General features: G+C 46.1%; 1 protein-coding gene across 1 annotated transcript in view; it reads right to left on the reverse strand.

Moving 5' to 3' along the window:
- The window catches only part of EYA2 (EYA transcriptional coactivator and phosphatase 2), a 261,820-nt gene that overhangs the window by 215,367 nt on the left and 22,221 nt on the right, over positions 1-24,232 (reverse strand). The gene's annotated exons all lie outside the window — the stretch shown is intronic.

A 24,232-nucleotide genomic window follows, 5' to 3' on the forward strand; every position in this document is an offset into this window, starting at 1 on the left:
GGGCCCCATCATCTACATTAGGGGGTCAGTAAACCACCACCCCTGGGCCAAATTCTAGCTGCCTTCTGTTTTTGTAAATAAAGTTTTGTTAGTTTAGGTGTTGTCTATGGTTGCTTTCATGCCATGGCAGTAAAGTTGAGTAGTTGCAAAACAGACCATTGGACCACAAAACCTAAAATATTTATTATCTGGCTCTTTACAGAAAATGTTTGCTGATTCCTGGCCTACACGGCCTCAAGTATGCCCAGGCTCATGTTCAAACAATGGCGTTTGGGGGCTTAGGGTGGATCCAGAGCCACATCCAGAAAAGAACTTAGAACAAAGGCAGCCCCAAGCAGAACAATATTTTTAATAAGGTAAATAGGGCAAAAGCCAAAACGAATCAAAATAACCTCTGGGCCTGCACCCTGGAGAGATTTTGACCACAGTGATGTGCAAGAAATGAGTTCACAGCTAAGACGTGCTCCGTAAATGTTAAAATAACAAGAACGATACATAGTAATAAAACACAAAGCCACGCACCCTGTCTCCAAAGGCAAGACCTCCCAGCGTTTTGAGCTTAGAAGTAAGGAGGGAGCAGCCCTCACCACCAATGGCCCATCTTGGCAGAGGGTTTGATGGTCCTACAGGGACCCAACGGGCGAGGTCCAGAGGAGGAAGAAGTTCAAACACAAGCAGGCACTGGAGAAAAGCCAATCTCGACCATGAGACTCTAACTTCCACTGGGAAATGGTACCCAGATCCCAAGGTCAACACTTATTCGTGAAGCCCTCAGCACTCAGGGTCTTCTGTGCCAGGACCACCTGGGTTCCAAGTCAGCCCTCATCCCAGGCACACAAGATCCCAAGTGCCGGACCTTAAGCCAGAGTAGGACAGCTCAGTGTCTTTCATGCTGTGAGACTCGCCAGCTGGTGTATTGATCTGATTGTTCCAGCACCTCCACCCTCTGCCGTGGAGCCTGCTAGAGGTCTGAAAAGCTAAAGCAAAACACCCAATCATCACATCAAGAGCTTGCTACAAAAGCTGACGAAGCAGAGAGGAGCAATGATGCATCCCTTCCTGCAACACGCCCAGCAGGGCCCAGCAGGCCACAGAGGTGAAAGGCAGATCCCGTCCAAAATCATCAAATGCCGAGGCGTAAGAGAGGTTGAACTCTCTGAAATGGCTTGAAGTTGGTTAAAAATAGGGAGCTTGAGCTTTCTAAAAATTCAACGGATTGGCACTCAGAGTCCAGCTGCCCAGGCTCACTCCGGCCAGTTCTTACACAGCACTTAGGAAATGGCAGGCATTGTTGTAGGCACTTTACACAGAAGATCTCATTCAATCCACAATATGATGCAGATTCTATAATTAGCCCCATTTTACTGAGGGAAATGAGGAAACTGAGGCCCAGGGAGACTAAGGCTACCCAGATAAAGGAGGAACCTTCCCACTGCTATTCCAGGGGCATATTTTTTCAAAGAACCATATTTTTTTCAAATGAATTGCCAAGAAATAGTAAATGCAGCATTATTACCTTTTATGCTCCTCTCCTTTCCTACCTGATACCTCTTCTTAGTATACAGTTAGCATCAATTAGGTAAGATTTGAGACATGCTATGGTCTGAATGTTTCTGTCTCCCACAAAGTCCATATGTTGAAATGTAACCCCCTGTGTGGTGTAATCTGGAGGTGGTGCCTTTGGGAGGTGATTAGGTCATGAGGGTGGAGCCCTCATGAATGGGATTAGCGCCCCTTTAAAAAAATCCCACAGAGTTCCCCAGCCCCTTCCAACAGGACACAATGATAAGATTGTCGTGTATGAACCAGGAGGTGAGCTCTTACCAGACACCAGATCTGCCTTGATCTTGGAATTCCAGCCCCCAGAACTGTGAGAAGTAAACATTTGTTGTTTAAGCCACCCAGCCTATGGTAACTTGTTATAGCAGCCCAAACTGACTAAGACAAGACATAAACATAACAAACTCTTCTGAACACTAATTTTGGGACAGGTCCTACTGGGAGCTTGACAGCAAACAGCTGGTTGGATCATCCCAACAATGCTATAGAGTGGATGCTATTTCCACCCCCCCATCTCAGAGACGAAGCTGCAAGGTTCAAAAAATGCCCTTGAGATGCAGTGACACCAGTGGCTGGCAGCCCTGAGTCCTCACCAAGCACTGCCAGATGTCTGACACACACTCTGCGTTCTTCTCCTCACAGGTCCCTTACCCCAGCACTCTGAACAGCCCCTTAATCTCCCATTGCCCACATGAGGAGACTGAGGCTGCAGCTGGCCCAACGCTATGCAGCCCTTACTAACCCCTCACAGAATCAGAGATGTCCACCACTGGAAAGGGCCTTTGGGCATCTTGTCCCCAGCCCCAACCCCGGTCCTCAGGGCTGGAGCGAGAATCTCCCATCACACACACTCACCTCCCTGTTTCAGCTGTTTCTGAGGCTCCCCGGGGCCAGCCAGAGAAGCCAGAACAGGGAGGAGGCTTCTGCTTGGAAACCTGCTCAGAGAGAGTTTGGAGGCTCCAAGCTAACTCCAGGAGCTTTCAGCATCCACCCTGTTTGTTTTTGGCCCAAGCTAACTTCCCGTACTTGAGAGAAAAGGCATCTTTTATTCTTTTCTTTTCCTTAAAAAAAATTTTTTTTAAACATCTTTATTGGAGTATAATTGCTTTACAATGGTGTGATGGCATCTTTTTAAAGAGAAAGAAAAGAGGAGGTGGGGAGAGAGAGAAAAGCAAAAGATAAAAATAATGGGCTTCAAGCCGCGGGGAGGTTCTATTAACAGAAAGGCGTCTTGAGGAATTACAAGGAATTACAAACAGGCAACAACACGTGGATTAAGTTTCCCTTAAAATTCTTACAGCTTTGGAAATTAGCGAGGAGGGGGAACACCGGGGGCCAAATCGATTCTAGCTTCCTTCTACATACCCTGCTGCCATCCTTTTTTGTTTAGGTATATGTCACCCTTGAAGTCCTTTGGGGATAAAAGTTTGAACTGGAAGAAATTCACGCTGAGCACAGGCAAGCTGGCCTCCAGGGTGAGCCTTCCTGCCCAAATGCTGGATCTGGGACTCTGTGCCCCCTGGTTACAACATTCATTCAACAGCTGACAACAGTTACTGGGCCCAGAGGGGGCCATGCCTCAGGCCGGGCACTTCAGTGGATTTTTCTCCTTAAATCTCATGACAAATCTATGAGGTAAATATATATATTCTCTCCATGCTAGGAGAAAGCTGAGACTTGGAGACAGCAAGTTGTTTTTAGTCATTCAACAAACACGAGCACTTACTGTTTACTGGCACTGTGCTAAGGCCCATACACTTGGTCAGGATTTCTGTCGACACTGCTGACATTTGGGGCTGGATAATTCTCTGTTGGGGGGCTGTCCTGGGCACTGTTGAGCAGCATCCCTGGCCTTTACCCACTAGATGCTTGTAGCATCCTCTCCCCAGTTGTGACAAAGATGTCTGCAGACACTATTAAATGTCCCTTGGGGGGGGAGGGGCAAAAGTCACCCCTGGTTGGGAACCACTGCCCTACGAGGATTCACTCACAGAATCCTCCCTGTGAGGCAGGTCTGTTGGGGTCCTCATTTCACAGATGAGAGAACCTGGCTTGGGGAGGTTAAGTCGCCTGCTCTTGCCCGAAGTCACACAGCTAGTGTCAGAGAGGGGACTTGAGCCCAGCAGAGAGCCCTGCTCACACTTAATTCGGCGGTAAGTACATATTCAAGGTTGCGCAGCTGGTTGTTGGAAGCCTTCGAGAGGTTGCATTTTGGAACTGTATGAACTCAACTGTTAGGTTCTCTCAACTACACGAAAAATGTCCCTAGGTCAGTGGGCCCTTTGCCCCGCTCCTCATCTTTTCTCTAAGAAGGTCCTTCTCTTACAAAATGGTGCCTTTCCTCGGCTTGTCCACTGTACCCTCCTTGGTGAGGAATGTTCTAGAAAGAATGTCAATAATAAGAAGTCTAGTAACAATTACTTCACAATTGACAAGCACTTTCATAATATGAAGAGCCAGCGTCTATTGTGTACTCACCACTATGCTCTGAGGGCTTTTAAAATATTTCCTCTAGGGGCTTCCCTGGTGGCACAGTGGTTGAGAGTCTGCCTGCCGATGCAGGGGACGCGGGTTCGTGCCCCGGTCCGGGAAGATCCCACATGCTGCGGAGCGGCTGAGCCCGTGAGCCATGGCCGCTGAGCCTGCACGTCCGGAGCCTGTGCTCCACAACGGGAAAGGCCACAACAGTGAGAGGCCCGCACAAAAAAAATAAAATAAAAATTTCCTCTAACCGTTATGACAAGCCTTTGAGGATCTCCATGTTACAAATGAGGAAACCGAGGCACAGAGAGGGGAAGTAACTTGCTCCAGGTCAGACAGCTGGTAGGTGGGCACTGCTACCTACCAGGATAAACTGCCTCTCCTAACAGTGCTGACTGAAGTTCTACACACAGTGCAAATCATTTTCTCACCCTAGCCCTGGAAGATAGATAAGACGGATATCGTCACCCTATTTTAGGAATTTTAGAAGCTGAGCCCCAGAAAGATTAAAGAGCCTGTTGAGGCCACAGCTAAGGATGTGAACCTAGGAGTCTGATTCTAGAGATTGAGTCTAATTTACATCATCTCACTAAATCCTTCCACTGCCACTTTACAGAAGACATAATGTGATACTGTGCTCCAGTGTGGGGACTTGCCCAGAGCCAGGATTTGAACCTGGGCCTGTGTGATTCCAAGGCACAGGCCTTCCCACTGCACCATCTGGCACATGGTCTCCTTGCTGATGCCCCTGACCAGCTTTCTCCACCAAATACACCTTGGCAGCCAGCGGGCCTGGGGCTTTCGAAAGGTGGCATATCTTACACAGCTTCCACTGTTTATTTCATAGTTGTTTCCCCGTTTACACCAAAGGGAACCATCAGAAGTGGCCCTTCCAGGTGGTGAGACAGATGGCGAGTCAGGAGGCTGGGGAGCCGGCAGGCACATCTTTCACCTTGGGGTCACTGGCTCGCTCCGCAGGTCCCCTGAGGCGGCAGGCACCATTCCCCTCCCACAGCTGTTGGGCCTTGCCTGTGAGAGGCCTGGGGGTGCCCAGCCTGGTCTGTGGGAGACAGCTGGCCACAGTCCGCAATGCTACCAGCTGCCTGGAGCTGTCCACCCCTCCCTCAGCTGGCCTGTTGCCTTCCACTCTCAGAGTCCTTTGCCTTGACCTGGCCACCATCGCAGATCAAAGTGTTTAACCTCTCGAGGGCCAAAGGCCCACAGAGATGGGCCCAAGCCCTGGCTAGATGGGTGATCTTTTGTACCTTTTCTTTTATATCCTTATCACCATTTGAGTTTTGTACCGGTGCCTATAAGCTATGTGACCTCAATAATTGCTATTGTTATTTTCATTTATTTTTAAAATTAGTAAAAGCAGTATTTGCAGAGTGATTAAGAATGTGGGCTCTGGATCCAGACACACCAATCCTGGGTCCCCACTCAGGACCAAAGTGATCTTGGGCCAATGATTTAACCTCTCGGTGCTTCTGTTTCCTTATCTGTGAAACAGTTAATTGATTTATGTTTCTGCCCACTCTGTCTAGGAAGCCATCTATCTATTTATTTATGTTTTTAAATTTGGGTGAATCCTTGAAAGGTCAGATCAAGGCTTTTCTCCTCCATGAAGATTCCTGAGATATCAGGCAGGCATATCATACCTCTTGTATATCTTCTCACAGATCTTTGAACAATATTGGGCACACACAAGATCTTTCATCTAATAACAACTATGAATGGCTACGTCTTATTGGGCATTACTATAAACCCAGTACTGTCCTAATGCTTAACATATATTACTTTACTCTTCCCTCAAACTTTGTCTTGTTAATATATCCATTTTGCAGATAAGGAAACTGAGGCTTACAGAGGGTAAGTGACTTACCCAAGATCCCAGCAGTAATGAGTGGAACTAGGCCTTGATGAATTTCCTGGGGATGCGCAGGCCCATTATGCAAGGCAGGAAGTCTAGAGTTTTTGCTGCACCATCTCTTACAAATAGAGGGCAGAAAGCGAAGAGCTCTGATTTCTAAGAATATCAGTCCTGCTTTCTTATAGCAAAGTTCTGCTGCGAACGAATTAGTTTCTGTGGTAAGGATTTACAGTAAATCATTCTCTTTCCCTGGAAGATGTGTATATTAGGGCCATTTTTGGTGCAAATGACAGGAAGTTTAGCTAGTTTAAGTAAAAAAGAGAATTTATTGGCTCACGTAACTGGAAACCTGAGGAGTAGCTAGCTTCAGGTATAGCTTGATCAAGGGATTTAAAACATAGTAAAGTTATTACTTCCCTCCCTGTCTTTCTCTCTCTCTCTCTCTGTTTTGCTTTCCTCCATGTTGGCTTCATTCTCTGGCATTCTCTCCCCCAAGTTGTTGGCAAAGATAAGTTCTTGGTGTGTCCAGCCTGACCCCCTGCCAGCTCTTCAATCCCAGTACATAGTAAGATCATACTTTTTTTTCCTAATAGTACCAGCTAAAATCCAGGAATTATTCTGATTGGCTAAGCTTGGATCATGTGACCATCTCTGAACCAATCACCATCACCAGGGTGATGCTATGCACTCATTGGTCAGATCTGTGTCTTATGCTCACCATATGGGAAGGGGAGTGAGACCCTCCTGAACTGGGAGTGGGGAAGGAGTGTTTCCCAAAAGGACAATCAAAGTGATTTTATGTCAAGAAGGTGGAATGGATCTGGACTGGCAACTCACAGTCCAGTGGTAGAGAGACAGAGACAGAGACAGAGAGACAGAGAGAGAGAGAGAGAGAGACAGAGAGAGACAGAGAGAGACAGAGAGAGAGAGACAGAGAGAGAGAGATGTGTAAGCTCCTCATGAAACTTTGGGGTAAAGATAACATAATGAAACAACACACCACAGAACTAGAACAGAGGCAAAAGCCTGCAGCCTGAGAGTGGGTGAGGGGCTCTTCAAGGGAAATCAAGGCAAGTTACCAAAAGAAGAGGAAGCTGGCCCCAAACCTAGTCTCTCCGGGTCTGGAATGGCAGGTCTGGAAGAGACCAATTAACTGGTTTCTCTTCACAACAACCCCAAGATGTCGGTATTGGTAGTATGTCCACTATAAAGATGGGGAAATAGAGCATTTAAACAACTTGCCCAGCTGAGTAGCACTGGAACTTCAACCCAGCCAGTGGGCTGAGTCTTAACCACTATGCTGATTGTCCCTCCTAAGAGAGGCAGAATCTGAACCATGTGATTTAACTTGTCCAGGAAAGAGCACTTCCCATCTTCAGGTTGCCTTAAGCATCACAAGCTGATGCACTGAATTCCAGACAACCCCCACTTCTTAAAGACACGTTGACTTCCCAATGCTCGTTCATCCCTAAATCTGACCATTTCCCTTTCCCTAACTCCCTCTCACCTCTACAATCTAAGGCAGACTCCATCTTTGAGATTTCTCTTCCATCCATCCTCTCCATCCCAAGACCGATACACAGTTCAAGATACACCCTCATGTCTTTCTGGGATGACCCACAGGTTCTGACTGCCTCTGTGTCTCTCCAAAAGTCTGACCACTGCACTGTTTCAGACCCTTCAGAGGTGCCGCGGGGCTCACAGATGATGTTCAAACTCTCCGCAATGCAAAGTGATCAGCTATCTCCCTTGTCTGCTGGTACCACCTTTGAACACTTCTCCCATTTGGGGGAATTCCCACATCACGGGCCGCAGATCCCCATAGAAGATGCCAGAAATTTGCTTTCTCAGCCTCCCGTGCAACTAGAATGCAGACATGGGACCTGTGCTCCACCAATCAGACTCACCCTCCTGAAACTTAGATTAGGAGCCGATGGCTCAAAGGAGAAGACGTGCCATCCAGAAGCCATCCAGTGTTGGCAAAGACAATGGCTTCCAGAAGCAGCCAGAGCAGATGTTCCAGCAGCCACATCCTTGCCAGGGCCTGGGAAGGATTTTCAGGGTCTGGGACCTGGTTTGGCAGTCATCATCCACTGGAGCAGGGCCCAGGTCTGGGCCAGGCACTATGTGACCACCATGCCTTTTCTTGGCCCTTCCCTCACTTCTGCTTAAACTAGCAGAAGTGGATTCTGTTATTTGCAACTAAGACCATGACGGATCCACACGGTTTAACCAGCCCTGCCTGAGCTGGCTGCTGCCTCTTCCTCACTCCCAGTAACACCTTGTGCCTCTCTGCCCCTTGCACTCTCTGATTCAACGACCCCAAACCTCCTTCAGTTCTGCCAGTCGGCTGGGCTTCTTCACCTCTGGGCTGTCGAGCATGCTGGTCTCACTCCCTGGAACACTTCTCGCCATTTTTTGCTGGGTCACACCTACTCATCCCTCAAGTCTCATCGTTGCTGTTACCTTCCCTTGGAAGTCTTCCCTGAGCCTTGCCCCCGACCAAACTTGGTTAGATGCCCTGTGGTCTATATGGTCTCCATGGTAGGGTGTCCTGGGGGACCCCCGGGGTATCCTGTACGTCCTCTAGCTATGAGCAACACTTATCACACTGAACAGTTATTCCCCATATGACTGTTTGTTTCTTTTCCCCAGAGGGTGGTACTGGGCAGACTCTACAATGTCACCTATGCAGTATTCCTGACAAAATTGTTTAGCCTGAATAATCACAAGGAAACATCAAATAAATCCAAATTGAGAACATTCTACAAAATAAATGGCCTGGATTCTTCAAGAAATGCCAATGTTTTGAACGACAAAACAAAAACACACAAGTAAACAAAAAATAACTGAAGAACTGCCCCAGATTAAAAAAGACCAAAGAAACACAACTAGTAAGTAAAATGCAGGATCCTAGACTGGACCCTAGACTAAATTTAAAAATCTGATCTAAAAGACATTATGAAGAAGTTTGAATAGGAAAAGAATATTAGATGGTAGTACAGTGTTAATAATAAATATCCTGAGTATGATAATAGTATTGGAGTTGTGTAGAATCTCCTTGTAACCAGTATCCAAGATGCCCCAGTGATCTCTACTTCCTGGTTTTCATACTCCTGTGAAGTCCCCTCCCACATGGTGCCAGGGCTGCTCTGTGTAACCAGTAGCATACGGCACAAGTGATGATGTATCACTTATGAGATTGGGTTATAAAAGACTGTGGCTTTCATCCTGGCTTCTTGGCAGCTCACCCCCCTCTTTTTCTCTCTCTCTCCTTCTCTCCATTTCTCTCCATCTCTCTCTGTCACTCTCCTTCTCATTGCTCACTTTGTGGGAAGCCAGCTGACATGTCATGAGCAGCCATGCAAAGAGGCCCATGTGGAGAGGGGCTGAGGCCTCCTGCCAACAGCCATGTGAGTGAGCGCAGTGATGCCTCACATGAATGCAGCCCCAGCTGAGGCCTTGATTCCAGACTAGAGACGGACCCTGAAGCAGAGGACCTAGATAAGCTGCATCCAGGTTCCTGCCCCACAACACTATGATATAATAAATATTTGTTTTATCAAGCCATTACATTTGGGGGGTAATTTGTTACACAACAACAGATAACTACTACATACACTAAAATATTTAAGGATGAAGAATTCAAGTAACTCTCAAATGGTCGAGCAAAAATTTAGAGAGAAAGAGAGTAATAAAGCAAATGTGGCAAACTTTTAACAACTGGTGACATGTGACAGGTATCTGATATTCACTGTACCAAACTGGTAAATTTTGTCCGTTTGATATTTTCCAAATTAAAAAACTGGGGAGAAAAAGAGAAGAGTATAGATTTTGGAGGCAGGCTGCTTGGGTTTGAATCTGGACTCTATTTAAGTAGCCCTTTGGGTTACTTAACCTCTCTGTGCCTCAGTTTTCTCATCTGTATATTGGGAATGCAAACAGCATCTATCATAGGATTGTGGTGATGTGGATTGATGTAGGTACAGCTCTGGTACAAATCAGGGTCTGGTTTCCCAAAGAGTCAGCTGTACTACGTCATGCTTGCTTTGTACCCTGAGCCTGGCACAGAGACCTGGCAAATAGCAAGCCCACAAGAAATATTTGTAGAATGAATGAGTCAATTTTCTAACCAGTGGGTTGCAGGCTTCTTTTGGTTTTGAAGAGTTCCTCTGTTAGCCAGAAAAAGTCTCTCTGGAATTCAAGAATTCTAAAATGCTTTGCTGGAAGCATGTCCTGAAAGGTTGGATTAAAAAAGAAAAAAAAAAATCAAGGCACGATGAAATGCATGCATTGGACTCCCAAACTAGAAAACCAAGGAGAAACTGACAATTATAGGTTTCTCTTGCAAACAACAAGGCCATTCTCTAGACTGGCTTTCCTGTGCGCCAGGCAGAAAATTACCACCAACCCCCAAACAAAAGTCTCTATAAGGTAATAGTAACCAACCCTTACCAAGTGTGTTCACTGTCCCAGGCACTGTTCTTCCTATGCCTAATAATTCCTTTAATCCTTACAACAATGCTCAAAACTAGTACTATTCTTCTTCCATTGTACAGATGAGGCACAGAGAAGTGAAGTAACTTGCTTAAGGTCACACAGCTTTGGAAGCTGTGATCTCAGGCAGTCTCAGATCAAATCCATATAACTAAAAAATGTACGATGATTATAAAATCCTTATTCTCCATGAAGTTCCTCCTGTAGGTTCAGGTACATGAGTTCAACCCCAATGCCCCAGCCAGCAGAGATTTTTTTCCTTCTGAAACATGAGCTAGATTTGTCTTTACTTTTAACGTACACAAAGGAATTTATTACTTTGCAGTCAAACTGCTCCAGAGCAGTGTTGTCTTTTTTCTTCACAGGGCAACACTGTCGTAAATTAAAAGGGCTCCCCATTCTGCCTGGCACTTAGCTGGGCCACTTAAAATCACTTTGGACTCTGCCCTCAACTGACCTTTCCAAACCACTTTCCAGGCATTACTCCTTCCGGGACCTGAGTGGGGTTGATCATAAGAACTTGACTCTTGTAAATGGAGCCACAAATGATTCCAGGCATGTGGGAAAAACAAAAAAAAAATCCCCAAGTCACAATAGTCGAAACCTGGCAACAACAGGATTGTCAGGAGGAGTGGGGGACACCCCTCTAATTATCCTGGGAGAAGTGAGTCGGGGAGAGGAACCAGCCTCATTTTCCTGTCCTGACTGAAGAGGGCTGGGGGCAAGTGTTCCTCAATTGATGTCTTTTCACCCCACCCAAGGAGTAATATTTAATACCGGTGTGATCTGGGAGAAAGGCATCTACCTTTGCGGGAGGAAATGGTGTCCCTTTTGTCCGCAAAACCAAATGCTGTTACTTCCCCTCCAAGTACTTGATGGGAAGATGATGATACTGATAATAGCCGCTATTTAATAAGCCCTCATTATGTCATAACCTCACTTAATTATCACAATTACTCCTACTCATTACAAATATCCTACTACTACTGATATTTATTTATTTGCTGTATGTTGAGAGCATATTATGTGCCAGGAACTTTTCTAAGCACTTAACATGATTTATTTAATTCCTACAGCAGCCCTGTAAGCAGGTACTAAGATTAGCCCTGGTTTTGTTTTGTTTTGTTTTGTTTTTTGCGGTACGCGGGCCTCTCACTGTTGTGGCCTCTCCCGTCGCGGAGCACGGGCTCCGGACGCGCAGGCCCAGCGGCCATGGCTCACGGGCCCAGCCGCTCTGTGGCATGTGGGATCTTCCCGGACCGGGGCACGAACCCGTGTCCCCTGCATCGGCAGGCGGACTCCCAACCACTGCGCCACCAGGGAAGCCCTGTTTTTTTTTTTTTCCAGATGAGGACTCTGAGGCACAGAGAGGTGACATCATTTGCCCAAGGTCACAGAGCCGCTAAGTGGTTTACCTCTCCACTAAGGTGCATGATATCAAGGTCCCCACTTTCCAAGAGAGTCAGATGGGTATCGGGAGGTGACGTGCCTTGAAGACAGCCATGGTAATAATAGTAATTACTAACGTCACCAGTTATTGAGTATTTCTTATGTGCCAAACACTTGGCCAGCATGGTCCCATTTAATCCTCATGACAACCCCACGAGGCAGGTACTATCACTAAGCCATTTAGTGGAGGAGACCGAGGCCCGGAGAGGCGAGGCAGGTCACACAGACGGTAGTGCCCGCAGCAGCAAAGAATCAAATCTAGCCTGGGTAATTCAGTTGGTGGCAGCCTATGCAAGCAGATGCTACACAACTGTTCCCAGCAGGCTGCCCTGAACGGGCAGCACACGAGAGCCTAGAAATCGGCCTCAAGCACTCTCTCTATATAGTGCAGGTTTGCCTTTGATTACAGCTGTGATTCTGGGGAAAAGTGCTGCACACCCCAGTGAAGTCTTACCCTCTCCTGCCTGCGCTGGTGCACCAGCCTCCCCCGTCGGCCTCCCTGCCTTGAGACTCAGCGTCTCCAGTCTGGTTTCCTATCACTGCCCTTGGGTATCATGAAAACATAACCAAGGAGTTTGTTTATTCACATAGTAGGTGCTCAGCAAATTTGCGTTGGATGAATGAAGAGATTCTAAAACACAAATTGGACCATAGCCCTTTCCTCTTTGAATCACCTGACATTCAAGACCTCTGGTCACCTGGCCCCTGCTCAGTTCTCCAACCTTGTCCACCTACCCATCTCCCGGTCCATTTATTGAGCACATAAGAAATGCTCAATAAATGGTGACGTTAGTAATTACTATTATTACCATGACTGTCTTCAAGGCACGTCACCTCCCGATACCCATCTGACTCTCTTGGGAAATGGGGACCTTGATATCATGTACCTTAGTGGAGAGGTAAACCACTTAGCGGCTCTGTGACCTTGGGCAAATGATGTCACCTCTCTGTGCCCCAGAGTCCTCATCTGAAATAAAAAAACAGAGCTAATCTTAGTACCTGCTTACAGGGCTGCTGTAGGAATTAAATAAATCATGTTAAGCACACTCCCTGTGCTCCAAGCAGGTGAGCTCCTTTTTGTTTCCTAAAATGTCACTTTACACCTTTGGGCCTTTGCTCGTGCTGTTCCTTCTTCCTGAGAGTCCCTTCCCCTCACTCCATGTCCCCCATCTCACCTTTGGAACTCTCATTCAGTCCATGCAATCAGGCTGAAATAAACTGTCTTCTTCAAGAGTCTAGATGACACCTGTTGATAGTACCTGCCCAGCATTCTTCTCGTCTTCTCTAACAGCATCCTGACTTTCCTCTAGAGAACTCCGCCTCCATTCTCCGTCCACATAGTTTGGATGAAGCTGACAGTCCCACAGTGCCATTTAAAGGGATGGGCACAGGTCCCAAGCCTAGACAATCAGAGCCTTACCCCAGCCCTGACCAATGTGATTGATGGACACATGCTCCAAGCCTGGTCAATCAGAGCCTCGACCCATCCCTGGCCATCTGTGATTGGTTCAGGGATGGGCACATGACCCAATTTGGACAAGTGAGAGCCAATCTTGTGACTCTGGAGGAGCTTTTGGAAACGAGCAGCCCTGTGGGACTAAAGGGGATGCAGGAGCTGACACCAAGCTCTTCTTATCCATGTTGCTGCCTAAATCCATGTGGGCGGGTTGTCTCCTTATTGGCCATATTCATGGAGGTGTGGCCAGCCAACCAGCAGCTGCCAGCCTCTCTCAAGTCTTCCGATGTCCGTGCCCCCCCCCATCTAAAGGGGTCTGCTTATGCCTCACCTGCCCTGAGCTAACATTTATCGAGTCCTTACCACATGCTCAGCGGTGCCAAGCACCTACCTAACACACTTCTCTTCTTAAAAGGATCCTATGAGGAAGGTACGGATCAGCCTTCCCATCCTACAGGGCCAGAAACTGAGGTTCACAGAGAGTAAGCCCCTTACCTATCCTTAAGCAGAGCTGCGGTTTAAAACCCATTCCAGGGACTTCCCTGGCGGTCCAGTGGTTAAGACTTCGCCTTCCAATGCAGGGGGTGCAGGTTTGATCCCTGGTCGGGGGGCTAAGATCCCACATGACTCCAGGCCAAAAAACAAGACATAAAACAGAAGCAACATTGTAACAAATTCAATAAAGACTTTAAAAATGGTCCACATCAAAAAAATCTTTAAAAAAATATAAAAAATAAAACCCATTCCAGGTCCCACACCCTGTAAAAACATCTATGATCTGCTGGCGGGAGGCGGAGGTGGTGGCACCAGGCTTGACGGATGTTGGTATTTAGCCATGTGGAGACAAGAAAGGTGGCCACGGGAATAAAAAGAGGGTATTCTAGGTGGGGGAAGTAGGCAGACAAAGGCCTGGAGGTGGGAACGCAGGGGGCCATGCAACAAATCCATTTGGCTGATGTGTGGGAGGGCAGAGGTGGGCTATGGTGGGGGTAGTAGTGGGAGGGTGAAATTAAAAACAATCAAACTACTTAATCTCATCCTGCCCCCTGCAATTCCTGAGAAGTCCCCCAGCTAAACAGGCTGAGTAGCTAAGGCAGGCCTGTGGCTTTTCTGGCTGCCGAGCTGGCACCCTGAGTAAATTTCAGGGGATAGGAGATTACAGCGCTGAGGACACAGTGTTCGAGCTATTTGTGGCCACATGAATTAATCTCTTCCATGTGCAAAGATATTTCCATAATTCTCCTGAGATTCCTATTGGTGGGGAAGGCGAATGCTTGATCAGCTTGGATGGCTTCTTCTTGGGACACTCAAGGCCCATCTGGCTACTCCTGCAGCCCGGAGATGATTGCTCAGTGGTCAGTGAAAAATCGACCCAATTGCAACCCCTGGGCTCGACTGCAGAGAAGCAGAGTCAGCCACTTAGGCGATTGTGCCCTGATGTACGTCACTGGGGTCTGAGTTCCAGGTCGGAGTACGTGAAATGGATTTAAAAGCTCACAAATAAGAATAACAGCTCATATTCATCGATGCTGAATATCGATCTGCCAGGCACTGTTTTACTCTGTGTCATTTAATCCTCAGAACAACTCTATGAAGAGGGATTGTCATTAACCCCATTTTACAGAGAAGAAAACTGAGGCCCAGAGATGTTAAGTAACATGCCAGGGTTTCCAAGCTGGCAAGTGGATTGAATAAAGGCTTTTGGCTCCAGAGCCCGCGCTCTTGGCCACCATGCTATCAGCCGATCTTTTTTTTTAAAGACTTTTTTTTTTAGAGCAGTTTTAGGTTCACAGCAGAATTGAGCAGAAGGTACAGGGATTTCCTAAATGTACTCTGCCCCTACGCATGCACAGTGGCTTCTACCATCAACACTCCCCTACCAGAGTGGTACATTTTTACAATCAAAGAACATGCACTGACACATCATTATCACCTGAAGTCCATACTTTTACATCACGGTTCACTCTTGGTGGTGTACATTCTATGGGTTTGGACAAATGTATAATGACATGGAGGAGTTCACGGCCCTAAAGATCCCTGTGCTCCAGCTATTCATCCTTCCTTCCTCCCAACCCCTGGCAACCACGATCTTTTAACTGTCTCCTGAGTTTTGCCTTTTACACAATGTTGGAATCACAGAGCATATAATTGGCTTCTTTCAGTTAGTAATATGCATCTAAGGTTCCTCCATATCTTTTCATGGCTTAATAGGTCATTTCTTTTTAGTGCTAAATCATTTTCCACAGCCTATTTATTCATTCACCTACTCAAGGACCTCTTGGGTGCTTCCCAGTTTTGGCAGTTGTGAATAAAGCTGCTATAAACATCCACGTGCACGTTTTTGTGTGGACATAAGTTTTCAACTCCTTTGGGTAAATACCAAGGAGCATGATTTCTGGATCACAGTAAGAGTATGTTTAGTTTCATAAGAAACCACCAAACTCTCTTCCAAGTGGCTGCACCATTTTGCATTCGCACCAGCAATGAATGAGAGTTCCTGTTGCATGCATCCTTGCCAGCACTTGCTGCTGTCCAGCCTACTTTTAAGATGTTAATGAAATACCTGTACCTCCTCTAAGACATCCACTGCCATTAAAAAGAAAAGATTCAATCTGCATTTTAGTGCCAGCCTGGGGTAAACTTGGGGTCAAGTCTGGGCCCAGGTCTTCATCAGCTGGTTTTCTAAGTTCCCTACTGAAATACTTCGATTCTCAGCTCTACCACTAATAACTACATGTCCCCAGGCGAATCCCTCCCCTTCTCTCAGCCTTGGTTTTCTCATCTATAACGTGGACACCAAGCCCACTAGCTGGAGAGGTGATTGAAGACAATATGTATGACACGCCCACTCACAGGAGGCCAGTGGTTCTCAACTAGGGGTGGTCTTGCCTCCCAGGAGGCATTTGGCAACGTCTGGAAACATCTTTGATTGTCACAACTTGAGAGGGTGGGGGATGCTCCTGGCATCCAGTGGATAGAGGCCAGGGGTGCTGTTAAGTATCCTACAGTGCTCAGGGCCCGCACATCAGAATTATCCAGCCCCAAACTGTAAGCTGAGAAACCCTGCGGTAGGCACTCCAAAGTGACCTCTATAGTGAATGTGACTACTTCTCAGGGTCATGGTGAGGACTAGATGGGTTGATATCTACCTAAGGTTCCTAGCACAGTGCCTGGCACAGGGCAGACTCTTCCAAAACAGCTTGCTTTCTCCCTCTCTGCCTCCCTCCCATCAAGGCCAAAAGGAGAAGAGAAACTTCTCCTCCTGTTTATTAGTTTCTCTTTTAATGCACATCTGTGCCTTCTCTGCAGAATTTCTCAAAATGCGCAATCTAGAAAGCAAACCACAACCTCCTTTTTTGTCCTCATCTCTCTTCCAGTTATCTTCTGGTCCTTTCTGCAGCATCACCCACCTCCCCATCCTCTCCCTCTTCTCAAACTTCACAGAAGTCTCACCCTGGGCAGAGGACAACAGAGAATTCTGTATATGAGTCTGACTTGGGTTCTCAAGTCAAATACAAAAAACCTGGCAGTCACCCTCTCTGTAGAGCAAAGCAAGTTACTTCACCTCTCTGAGCCCATCTCCTCATCTCTAAGGTGGGATTAATTAAATACAACAATATATGAAAAGCTCTTAGCAGAGAATCCAAAAAATGGCAGCTATTATTGCCTTTATTTTTAAGTTTTTAAAATTTTTAATGAAAGGTCATATAATTACATACATGTAATTTACAAATTTACATAGTAACACAGAATGGATACTTAAGAGAAAACTCACCTCCAGCCCAGTTCTTAAGGGACAACCACTGTCAACTTTTTTAGCTGTTCCTTCTGGTAATTAACTCCACATTTCTAAATAATATGCTGACACGGCCATTTCTCAATGTGTCAGTTTTAGGCTTGATTTTACATGCATTCCCCCTATCCTGTTTCATCCAAATCAGAAGCATATTTTCCTTGAATCACAGAATCTTAGCAATGGAACAGACTTGGACATTATCTAATCCTGATATTTCCTGACTTTTGCATTCCACAAACTGGTAATTTTATAAAGGACACTGAAACACCCCAATATAGGAAGGGCATAGTCTCAAAGGACGATCTTTTAAATAGACATCAATTTCATCTTTTGGATTAAAACCTCACTACTCAATCCTCTTAGCCCTGACACGCAGACCAGTCAGTGTTTGTGAACCTTTGCTCAAGTCCTGCGTCCTAACTCAAAGCTGAAATCCCTGCATCATCATGCAGGCTCTGCTTAAATGCTTCTGGGGACAGTCCACTCACTACTGCACGAGACAGCCTCCTGGCAGCATCAGAAGGTCTAACTAGCGTGGAGTTGGAAATGCCCTTATAATCTTCTATCCCGTGATTCTTGTTTGTCCCGGGAACTCTAATTTCCTCAAAAAAAGGGCCTTTTCTCCATCACCCTCTCGACCCACAAGCTTACCCTCCTGCCCCACATCCTGCACTAACGACCCCTCTATCAATCTCACTCTGTTCCTTCCAGCCTCTAGATACGATTTTCCTCCTCCAAACGGTCCCCAGCTCCTTTAGCTGAGGTTCCACGGGACCACAGGATCAGGTCCCTGCGAGAGCTCGTTTCTCCGGCCCTCTCTTGCTTTCAGCTTGAAGAAAAAGCTTTCTGACTTTATTATTATTATTATTATTGTACCACTTATTTGTGATGGCAAAGCACGTCTCCAGGCCTCTCCCACCCCACCGTTCCCTGAGCCTGCTCCAAACCCTCAGGAACAATGCTTCCATTTTGCTATTTTCTCACAAGTTTCTCTCCTTATGATAGTCTGCCTTCGCTAAAAGTAGCTGTTGGCAGCAGGATCTGCATTTAAAGTAGCCTGGGTGGGAGAGCAGGGCCAGAACACAATGTGCTCTTGTTGGAGGGAAGAATTTGCTTGTAGTTCCGAGGTAGAGGCCCCCGACATCAGCGCAGTGCTGCTTCCGGGCCACACAACCTTCTAGAACCCTTTCCATAAAGCAGTCCCTGAAAGCTGCCCCCCACCCCGCCCCTGCTCCCCCCACCGCCATCCGCATCCTGACCCAGCAGAGGAGGAAATGGAGACCCCAACGAGTCTCCATTTTGGAGACCCCAAAATTGAGATCAATTTTCCACGAGCAGATGTAACATCACCACCCCAAGCATTGGTGATTTTTCATGCCCAGTGCCGTGTCCCAGGCACCACAGAAAATAGCTCTCATCCTCAAGACAGCTCCCCGAGGGCACAGGCCAGGGGACGGTGACGGATCCAGGTTCTGCAATCAGAGAAACGTGGCTTCAGACTACATCTCTGCCACTTACGGGCTGCCAAAGATTTTGAACCACTCTGAACCTCAGTCTTCTCATCTATAAAATGGGAACAACAGCACTTACCACATAGGGTTCAAGTTCAAGACTAAAAGGAGATATGTAAGGTACTTGTCACAGCACCTGGCATCTAGCAGGTGCTCAATAAATAGCAGATGTTGCTACTATTCTCATCCCCATTACGTATGACAAAAATGAAATTCACGAAACTAAGAGTGGCCCAGGCAGCACTTGAAAGATCAGAGACTCAGGCCCAGAGCAGACTCTGGCTGAGGGTTTTGGAGTTTGCATTTTCCCATTCATTCAGATTCACGCCCCTGAACTCAAATCCCACCTCCTCCCCTAGCCAGAGCTATGCAACCTCGGGCAAGATATTTACCCTCTAGACCTCAGTGTTCTTATCTGTAAAGTAAGAATAATTAAACTATCTACTTCGTAGAGTTGCAGGGGAGAGTAAATACACGCGGAGGGCCTAGACGGGTCACCTACCTGGTGACTCTCTCTTATTCAGTGAGAATCAGCACCAGCTTGAGATTTTCTTCTGAATTTAAAAGAATTGAAAAGTGAATGGAAATGAGATTTTTAAAAAAATCACTAAGTGATTTAATGTTATCCAAGGAACCATGGGCATAACGCTGAAAAACCACCACCGGAAGAGGTGTCCCGTGCTTTAGGTCAGTACCGGTTGAATAGCTAAGCGTGTGGGTTCTGGACAGAGAAGTGAGAATACTGCTCGGGCGCTGACTCGCTCTGGGTCTTGAGGCAACTTCACCTCCCTGACCTTCAGCTTTTTCATCTGTGAAAATAAGCATGTTAATCGTGCCTGATGTCAGGGGTCTCTGAGGAGTAAAGGAAAAAACTGGCCTGAGTCCTGCTATCCAATAAATGCTACTATGATAATACATTTTTGTTGAGAGCAACTTTTTAAAGTTTTTCTTTGGAAATAATTTCAGACTTACTAGTGCAAAGAACACATGTGTATCTTTTATCCAGATGCACCTGCTGTAAGCATCTTATCCTATTTATCAGTTGCTTTTTTACTCCATACACGTGTGCACGTGTGCACGTGCACGCGCACACACATCTAATTTTTTTTCTGAACCATTTAACAGTAAGTTACAGACACATGGCCCTCTACTCCTAAATACTTCATTCATTCAGGGTGTATTTCCTAAGAATAAGGACTTTTTCTTACCTAATCACAGGACAATTACCATCAGTACACTGAATGCCAATATATATAGTATTTTACCTAATCCACTCTCCGCACTACAGTTTGTCAACGAACAATGTCCCTCATAGCATTTCCCCTCCTATGTAGGATCCAGTCTAAAATTAGTCTCTGCAGTTACTTGTCTTATCCCTTTGGGCTCCTTTAATCTGGCCTTCCTCTGTCTTTCACAACACTGGCATTTTAAAAGAAGAAGGTGGGTTGTTTTGGAAATAGAATGTTCCACGTTCTGGGCTCCTCTGCCATTTCCTCATGATTAGATTTGGGTTCTGCATCCTCGGCCAGACCATGACATGGGGTGACGGTGTGGCCTTCTAAGGGCACTCATCCTCCCCTCCCTGATGACATTAATACTGATCACCCAGGCAATGTGTTTTCTGATTCCTCCCGTGTACGGTAACTATTTTTCCCCTTGAAATTAATAAGCCGTTGATGGGGAGACCCTTTAAGCGCATGCAAATCTCCTGGTCCTCATCCACATCCCTACCCCAGATTTAATATGCATGGATGATTCCTGACTGAACCAATCTTTTACCATAATGGCTACAACATGATGTGTTTCTAGTCCAGCCCTCTCTCCACATTTCCCGCTGGTCCTTGTCATTCTACTGTAAACAAGAAACCTCCCTCTCCCCTGTTTATTTACTTATCTATTTATTATTGGCATAGACTCGTGGATTCATATTTTTTCAATGGTTTGTAATTCACTGTTTGATACTCTGAGTGTCCCAGCTGAAAGCCAGCTACTGTTACATTACAAAATTCACTGTTTATTTGAATATGAAACAATCCATGCCCCTAGCAAACGTTTTCAGAATGTACACAGAGTATATACAGTGAAAAACAAAAGTCTCCTCTCTCCCCATTCCATGTCACATAGGTAACTGCAGTTAACTATTTCCTCTCCCATCTTCCAGAACTTTTCTAGACATCTAAAATTACTATTAGTACTACACTTCCTATGATTCTGTGATGCAGTTAGGGTCTTCCCTGACCTTGCTCCGGCTGCTCATCAAATCACTTTACATTCTCCCCCCCCTGAGGTGGAGGTGCCCTGGGTATTAAAAACTGCTTTTCTTCCCCAGACTGAAAGTTGGTGAGGATGATCCAAGGGGGAAAAAAGTTAACTTGCTTCCCCTCCCCTTCTGTGCCTCAGATCCCTCATCAACAAAAATAGGCCAATGATGTCTTGTAGAAGTGAGTTCAATTGCTATGAAAAGGCTTTCAAGAGGGCTTTATAAATGAAAAGGAGTGTTACTATGATTAGAGGAAACAGGGTAACTCGGCAAATGGAACCAACTGTATTAGTCCTAACAAGTGGAAGAAAAGTTGTTCAAGTATTTTTAAGTAAATGAAAAATAATTGAATAAGAGCATGGGATCTAGCTTCAGGAATGGCTGGATCCAGGTGCTCACATGATGTCGTCAGGAATCTTTGGCCTCAATATCTTGTCTCTATTTTCCTCTGGGTTGTCTTCATTCTCAGGTAGGCCTCCTCTAAGCAAGATGGTCACACTCTACTAAGTTAGCCAGCCAGAGCAGAGAATGCACCTTTCCCCAGCAGTTCCAGCAAAGTTCCCAGGATTGGGTCCCACTCAACCTGAGTCACATACCTGTCCCTAAACCAATCCTGAGGGCTGGGGGATGGAATCCTGTGCTTGTCCAGGTCTACACCTTGAACTGGAGAGAAAAGTCTACACCTGATCACAGGTCTACACCTGGAACGGAGGAGTAAGGTAATGGCCTGAAAGTGAAGGGGGAACCAGAAAGGAAAGAAATGAAAACCAAAAGATGGCATGGCTGCTAGGCATTATCCACTACAGAGGGCTAAAAATTGACATGACAGAAAATAAATTATGGATGTCCTTTGTAAACTGTAAAGTGCTGTACAGGCACAATAACAAGAGGTTATTGTCCAGTCCTCAGCACAGGACCTAGAACCCAGTCCCGAGGAAACATCTGGGCCTGTCTTGTCTGATCCTCTAGTCTCTAAACTCTTTGAGGAGAGGGCCAGGATTTTTCCCGCCCCAGGTCTCCACAGCTGCTGTTACAGTGTCCACACCCGGGAGTCTCCCCAGTTAAAAGTCGACCAAATTATTTACAATAGCCAAGACATGGAAACAACCTGTGTCCCTCGATGGACGAGTAGATCAGAAAGTCATGGTTTATATATACAATGAATATTATTCAGCCATAAAAACTGAAGAAATCCTACCATTTCAAAAACATGGATGGATCTTGAAGGCATTATGCTAAGTGAAATAACTCAGAGAAGGAGGAATACTGTATGATCTCACTTATATGTGGAATCTGAAAAAACAAAAAAAAACACAAAAACCCCAAACCAAACTCAGAAAAAAAGATCAGACTTGTGGTTACCAGAGGCAGAGGGTGGTGGAAGGGGGAATTGGAAGAATGTGGCCAAAATGTATAAATTCCCAGTTATAAGATAAATCAGTTCTAGGGATGTCATGTACAACACAATGACTGTAGTTAACACTGCTGTGATATACATAAGAAAGTTGTTAAGAGATTAAATCCTGAGTTCTCATTACAAGGGGAAAAGTTTACTTTTTCCCCTTCTTTCTTTTCTTTTTATTGTATCTATATGAGAAGATGGGTGTTACCTGAACCTACAGTGGAGATCATTTCACAATATATGTAAATCAACCCATCATGCTGTACTTCTTAAACCTATACGGTGCTGCCTGTCAATTATTTCTCAATAAAACTGCAAGGAAAAAAAAGCCCGCCAAGGTTTGGCCACAGCTAGGATATGGAGAGGTGGCACCTGGGCAGCCCCCAAGCTGGCAACAAGTGACTGGGGGTCAACAGGGGGCAGAATTTCAGAGGTGAACCCTTGCTCAGCAAGTAGTTATGATTAACCTTTATGAGACAGGTCTGGATTGGTCTAGAAAAGGAAAAGAAAATCTGCATTATGCCAAAACCAAAGCAGGTGGGCAGAGCCCGTGAAGAGATGCTGTGTCACCCAGAGGCATCCCAGTGGCTCCTTTTTCCCCCAGAGGGATGGTGGGTCCTGCCTTCTCAGACAATCTGCTAAGGGCAGGCTCTGGCCATCTTGGGAGGCCTGAGGACAAGTCCTGGAGATAACTGCTCTGGCTTCTGTTTTTGTGTCACTGGCGCTTGGAGTGAGGAAGACACACCTGCCCTCACTCCCGAGAAGGGAAAATGGTGAAGTGAATCTGAGGGAAGTCGGAGTGCGGGGAAGGGGGGTTCAGGGATTTCACCGACTGACTTGATAACATCTCAAGAGGAAACTGGAGGATTCCACCAACTAGAAAATCTCAAGGACAAGAAAAAAACTGGGCAACCCAACATAAAGGAGCTGCCATTTCGATTTGTCAGGTAGAGTTTAAAAACAACAAATGAGGGCTTCCCTGGTGGCGCAGTGGTTGAGAATCTGCCTGCTAATGCAGGGGACACGGGTTCGAGCCCTGGTCTGGGAGGATCCCACATGCCGCGGAGCAACTGGGCCCGTGAGCCACAACTACTGAGCCTGTGCTCCACAATAAGAGAGGCCAAGATAGTGAGAGGCCCGCGCACCGCGATGAAGAGTGGCCCCCACTTGCCACAACTAGAGAAAGCCCTCACACAGAAACGAAGACGCAACACAGCAAAAATAAATAAATTAATTAATAAACTCCTACCCCCAACATCTTCTTTAAAAACAGAAAACAAACAAACAAAAAAACAAGTGAGAAATTTTATAGCCATAAATATTACCTTTAAAGTGGAAAGGAAATAAAAATAATAGACCATTCTTTCTGTGTGTGTGATCCCTATTCTGAATGGTGCTTTTATATTTATTTGTTTGTTTACTTATTTATTTATATTGAAGTACAGTTGATTTACAATGTTGTATTAGTTTCTGGTGTACAGCAAAGTCAGTTATACAAATATATATTCTTTTTCAGATTCTTCTCCATTATAGGTTATTACAAGATATTGAAAATAGCTCCCTGTGCTATACAGTAGGACCCTGTTGTTTATCTGTTTTATATATAGTAGTGTGTATCTGTTAATCCCAAGCTCCTAATTTATCCCTCTCCCCCGGCTTTCCCTTTTGGTAACCGTAAGTTTGTTTTCTATGTCTAACAGACCATTCTTTTTTTTTTTTTTTTTGCGGTATGTGGGCCTCTCATTGTTGTGGCCTCTCCCGTTGCGAAGCACAGGCTCCGGACGCGCAGGCTCAGCAGCCATGGCTCACGGGCCCAGCCGCTCCGCGGCATGTGGGATCTTCCCAGACCGGGGCACGAACCCGTGTCCCCTGCACCGGCAGGCGGACTCTCAACCACTGCGCCACCAGGGAAGCCCAAACAGACCATTCTTTACATGGAACCAGTCCAGC

This window comes from Mesoplodon bidens, assembly GCF_964165515.1.
Source record: "Mesoplodon bidens genome assembly, chromosome: 15".
NCBI lineage: Eukaryota > Metazoa > Chordata > Mammalia > Artiodactyla > Ziphiidae > Mesoplodon > Mesoplodon bidens.